We start from the raw sequence: 6,095 nt of genomic DNA, 5'->3' as shown, positions 1-6,095 counted from the left end.
AGAGTCAACAAAGCCCATAGCCACACAGTTGGCTCACTGGGCACCCACTCTTACACTACCCTGCCTCAGATTCATCAACTCATTGGTCTTTGCCTGGCGTAGAGCGGCAGGAAAGTAGAATTCCTGGAATGCTGTACGGAATTCCGCCCAAGTAACTAGGCCTCTTGCAGTGATGATCGGCGTGGAATTAGATTTCCACCACTTGCGGGCATTCCCATGGAGAAGATATTTCACATCCTGCATCTTTCGCTCATCAGTGCAATGGTACACTTCAAAGATGGTTTCCATTTCCTTCAACCAGTTCTTAGCCACGTTCGGTGTCTCACCTCCCTCCAAATGTTTCGGAGACATCTGCACGAACCTGCGCAAATCAAATATCTCTCTATCTTCTCTATGATGATGATGCCTCCACCTTGGTTCTCGTCCCTCGTTATCTCCCCAGCGACCACCGACGCTTCCATGACTTTCATCGTCTCGACCAGCCATATGGCAAAATTGAGAGAACTTATAAATCTCAAAATCGATTTAATATGTCCCCAAATTCAATGCATACTTTGATACCTATAAATGTAGTGACCCAACCCGGAATCACTAACTAATCAGAGATTAAGCATGCAATTATATCTTAAAACAAGAATTAAATAAATCCAGCGGAAACTTAAAGTCCAAATACAAAATACACCAATAGAACAACCGGGCCAAAATTAAATATAATACAACTCCATTGAAAAAGTACTTAAAAGTCCTTCTTAATCACCTTGAGCCGAGGAAATCTTGCAACGCAATCACTACAGCTCAAGGATCGCTGCCTCCGGGTACGTCTAACCTCAGACATGCCGCATGAAATAGGGTGTCCAACACAAAACACTTGGACGTGAGCATAACGCTCAGTACAGAAGTACGAATATATATATATATATATATATATATATATATATGCATGCATATGCAGTATGAAGGGTACTGGAAAACCTATCTAGGAAAACTGCTCAGTCAAGGCACCATGTTATGTAGCACGCTGCGCCGTCGCAACAGGAGGTAGCTCCCATACCATAAAACTGTGGATATATGTTGCGTGTTTTTTGCTTGCAAGCGTACGATGTCAAATTTTAATACAGAAAATGAGTCCAAGTCGATCCCACAGATAATGAAAAATGAAATTATATTAAATATTTGCAACTAATCAAATCCTAATCCTATGTAGAGATACGTAAATGGTTTGAGATTTGTTTAACTAAAACTTTGCAAGAAATAAAAATAAATAACAACTAATTCTCAAGATGGAAATTCAATAGGAGATGAATTCTAGAGGATCGACTTCGCTTGATTCCACCACAATTTATTTCTTATGATTTTTTAATTACAAATTCTTCTAGTTCATTAGTCAAGAATCCCTATTATTTTCTACTACATCTCTCGAGTGTCAAGCAGAAATTCGTATTCAATGGCAAACTCAACATCTCTATCTAAGTTCAACTATTAAATATGGTAAATGGCACAGTGATTCTTCTAACGACTTCTATGGATTTATATGCGTCTCGAACAATAAAAACACCAAAGATTTATTTTCCCATGTCGTATTTGACCGGCTAAATCGGTATGATAAAAATCAACTGGCAAGCGTACCAGGTCAAGTTATATTATAGTGGACAAAAGTCCAGATGTCGAACCCACATGGACTGTATAAATATGAATACCAAAATATATTTATTTCTACTTAATCTAGACGAATCAAAAAGAGGGATTTCAGATTTTTAAACTAAGAAATTAAAATTGCAAATAAGATTAAATTAACTAAAACGCAGCAGGAAAATTTGGATTTAATTCAAATTTGGGAAAAGCTCGATCAAGGACTCACGTAGGTACCAGACAATTTATGTAACAAGCAGTCGATCTAAGACATCAGACTTAATCTTAATTCACGGGAATTTTCTTAATTTGTTCAAAGGACTATTTCTAGAACAATCAAACCTATTCAAATTTGATGGATTAATCTTTCGTAATTCTAATCAAATTTGAATGCATGAATAACTGTGAAAATATAGTTTACACCCAAACCACATAATGAAACCGAATTCTATTTCTAGTCAGTTTTACACTATGTTGAATATCGAAGTGATCAAAATCAAAACCTCTTCTGTCGAATTGGAATCAATTAACATGAAAGCAAATAACTGGCCAGGAAATTCACAAGACAAATATAAATTCGATAACCAATAAAATCAAATCATGTCTGAAAATCTCAAATAAACAAATCAAGTTTTCTACATAAATTGTCTGGCCAATCACATGGCCTTGATCGAAGAAAAACTACTACTCACTAATCAACATAATTAATCAAACCAAGTCTAAAATCATAAACTAAAGAAATTCGAGAAAAGAGAAAAAAAATTGGAGAATTGTTCAGTAGCCGCCGTCAGCCTTTGTGCGTAATTAAAAAGACAAAAAAGTCCTCAAAAAGATCATCAAACTTCTATTTATATGTCCGCGCCAATTGGAATCCTCCTTGACTTAGAATTTTTGAACGTCACGCATTCCCAAACATGCGCGCGCGCCTGGGCATATCTCTCGCGCGCGCAAGGCAAACAGACAGTGGCTCATAAACCTCTCGCGCGTGCGCGAGTCTTCCTTCTGCTTGCTTCTATGGAAATTTCTTCTGCGCGCGCGAGAGGCTGAAGCTCGCACGCGCGTGCATTGTTCGCACAGTTGGTTCCGAAAGCTTCATTATCCTACAAAATTCAACCAGGAGAGTAATATATGCACATAAAATTAAACACTAACAAAACACAAGAAAATAAAATAAATGCATGCGAAATAAATATAAAATGACACAAAATCATGCATACATAACACACTTATCAACACCCCCATACTTAAACCTTGCTCGCCCTCGAGCAAGACCAAACAAACACACAAACAAGAATCAAGAAATACTATGGAGCAATGGCCTCAGCAATAATTTTAAAAAATTCAAATCCAATCACATCAAACCTACTAACACTTGAAAGTTTAAAAATAAACTAGTTCCCCGTATAAACTTACAATCTCTTCAACTCATGTTTCAAAGTACCTTCATCCTAGTTCAATCCACACAGGACTTTTCAAGGTAACATATGATCAAATAGATGGTATCAAACACTCACAATCAGTTTAATACAAAAAAATAGTGCGTGCGTGTTTTGATTAAAAATTCATTCTCATCAACAGTGTCTATCAACAGTCCATATGCTAAATTCTCACAACTCTTCTCCACTAGTATATTGGGCAACTGTGACTCGGTCAAGAGGTCTTAATAAGCTTGTAATGTTAGGCCTGGCTTATGGCTACAAATGAAGAATAACAATTCAAAGAAAGGAGTAAATGATGACTAACCATTATTATTCACCTCCTTCTTCTTGTTTCATTCCAAATCATCTCATCAAACCATTGATTCACTTTGTTTTTCAGATTTTCCTTTTCAACCCATTCTATCAATTTTCTTTTTTTTTTCACCATTACTTTTTTCTTCTTTTTTTTTTTTCTCTCTCACACCATTCCACTCTTCAAATTCAAATTCAGGAGGATATACAATTCACATATTCAACTTACTCCTTTTAAGGTGGGAATTAGTGTTTAAGCTATTATTAGGTAGTGAGTGCAGGATCTGGAAAAGATGCCGAATAGGGGTTTACCACACGTTTTCACGCATGCCATTCGATTTCATTAAAGCTCAAAAAAGGTACTAGGGATCGAATGTATCAATGGGTAGCTTGAAAGGCTCAAACGATTCACATAAAAATTGCCTAAATCATTCCTAATCATAGTTATGCCCGTATTGTGCCTCGAAGAGTGTTCGAACTAGTTCTAGACAAATTTCAATTCACAATAAAATCATACAAATTCAATCAGTGCAGAAACAAACAATCATCAACAGTGAACGATGATTACCAACAAAATTCAAAATATGTACCTCATGTGCTCATATAAGTGTAGGCTCAAAAAGTGTAAGGCCCGAATATATTAAGTTCTTAATGACGGGATTTAAGAGTTAAATTCCGAATAAGAGTGAAAAGATGAATTTAAGAATTTATAGAAATTAGATATTTCAATTTCGGGTCAAAAATATTTAATTTGAGGATTTTTCGGATTTTAAGATTTTACTATCCGGAATTCTTAAATTAAAAGATTAAAAATATTTGAATTGATATTTATGCAATTTAAGATGTAAATTCCAAGATTATAAATATCAAGGATTTAATTTGAGGATGAGATCCGAGCAAGGGCCAATTTGCGAATATTGAGCAGTTCAAGGACTAAAATGTGATAAGGTCCGAAATGATTTAATTTTAGTCCGAGAATATTAAATTTGAGAATATTTAGAGTTTATAATTAAATTATATTATTCTTAAATTATTTAGGATTGAAATTGAATTAAATCGCTTGTCCGAGGACTGATTTGCAATTAGGTCAAAGTTCAGGGACCAAAGTGCAATTTGCCTTACAACTTGCCATAAAAACGCGTAATAAGATGAAAAGTGATCAGATTCCCAGCCAAGAAACCGAGAGAGATGAGAGAAAGGGTTCCAAGCCATTTTCGATTCTTCAAGCTCCGATAAAAATCGATCCGCCCGGTAGAATTTCCGATTGAGCATATATTTGCGATCACAGCTCCGAGTGCTTTATTTTGACGTAAGTTTTATAAAGTTCTATGAATTTTATGATGTTTTTAGAATTAAGATTTGATTGTATAAACATGTTCTAGCATATACGACGATAGCATATCTAAGACGGATCGAGAAAAGATCGTCGTTTGAACATGATTTTGATTTTTGAAAGAATTTTTGAAATTCTGAATTTTTAGGGCTACTGATTTCGAAATTGTGCTGATGAATTGATGTTGGTAGTGAGTTGAGATAAGTAATAAGATTGATGTTATGCTTTTGGAAATATCGAATTCGATCCGTTACGCCGTCGGTTTGAATTCCGGTCACGGGATCAAGTTGTTAGATTGTTTGATCCTAAATAAGAATGAAATGATATTGAAAGCTCATCTTGAAGTATATATCAATGCATTTCAGATTTGAATTGCAACATATCGATTTCGAGTCGGCGAGCTCGAGAAGTTAGCCTTTGAACCAAGAAAGATGAAAGAAGGTTTGAAGTTAGTTTGCATTGAATGATTGAATGATTTGAGCAGATTTTGATAGAAGTTCTTTGATGTCAGTTGTCCAGAATTGGAGCTTCTCAGATTCAGAAGGAAAGGTATGAATAGACATTAATAAGATGGGCAGAATAACTCGAGATTGTTTCTGATTATCGAGTTGCCTAAAATCACATACATGCATGTTTAATATATATGTTATTGTTTACGTTTACATAAATGGGATAGATTATTCAAGATAGCTATCTTCTTGAATTCCCAGAATATTTATGTAAATGTTTACTTGTCTTTTTTTATTTATATTATGTTCTGTATTGAACATGTTTTACGTATTCTATGTGATGCTTACAGATTTGTCGGTATCCTTGAGTGATTATATGATCATATGATTATATGATTGATGTGTTCAAGATGTTGTTTTAGCTTATGTATGATTTGATGCATCCAGATTATGTTGCATTCATCTTGAACTCCACCCTGAAGAGCACAGAGGGTTGAAAGGCCTAGAGTGCAGATGACATTTGGAGAACTGTAGTTGAGTGGCATGGAATGTAGATTTACTTCCAGAGTCAGATGACTCATGGCACGAAATATAGATTTATTTCCAGAGCTAGATGACTCACTATAGTTGCACCACAGTCAGGGGAATTGAGATATTTAACACCACCTCGAGTGGGAGAGTCGGTGGTCGGTTAAAGATTTTATTTCCCCGGGATCCCAGAGCTACGATTTATTGATATCAGATTTGATAGCCTATTCCTTGACACATGCATTGCATTTATGCATTAACCTAGAGATTTCTATGGTTTAGAATATGCGATTATAAATGTTAGCATGTTATTTTATGACATTCAAGATTTGAATGAGTTTATATGCTTAAATGATGTATATGCATGTTATTCATACTGAGATTTATTCTCACCAGAGTTATCCGGCTGTTGCTTTGTTTGTATGT

This window comes from Henckelia pumila, chromosome 2, assembly GCF_033568475.1.
Source record: "Henckelia pumila isolate YLH828 chromosome 2, ASM3356847v2, whole genome shotgun sequence".
NCBI lineage: Eukaryota > Viridiplantae > Streptophyta > Magnoliopsida > Lamiales > Gesneriaceae > Henckelia > Henckelia pumila.
This window is presented reverse-complemented; position numbering follows the sequence as displayed.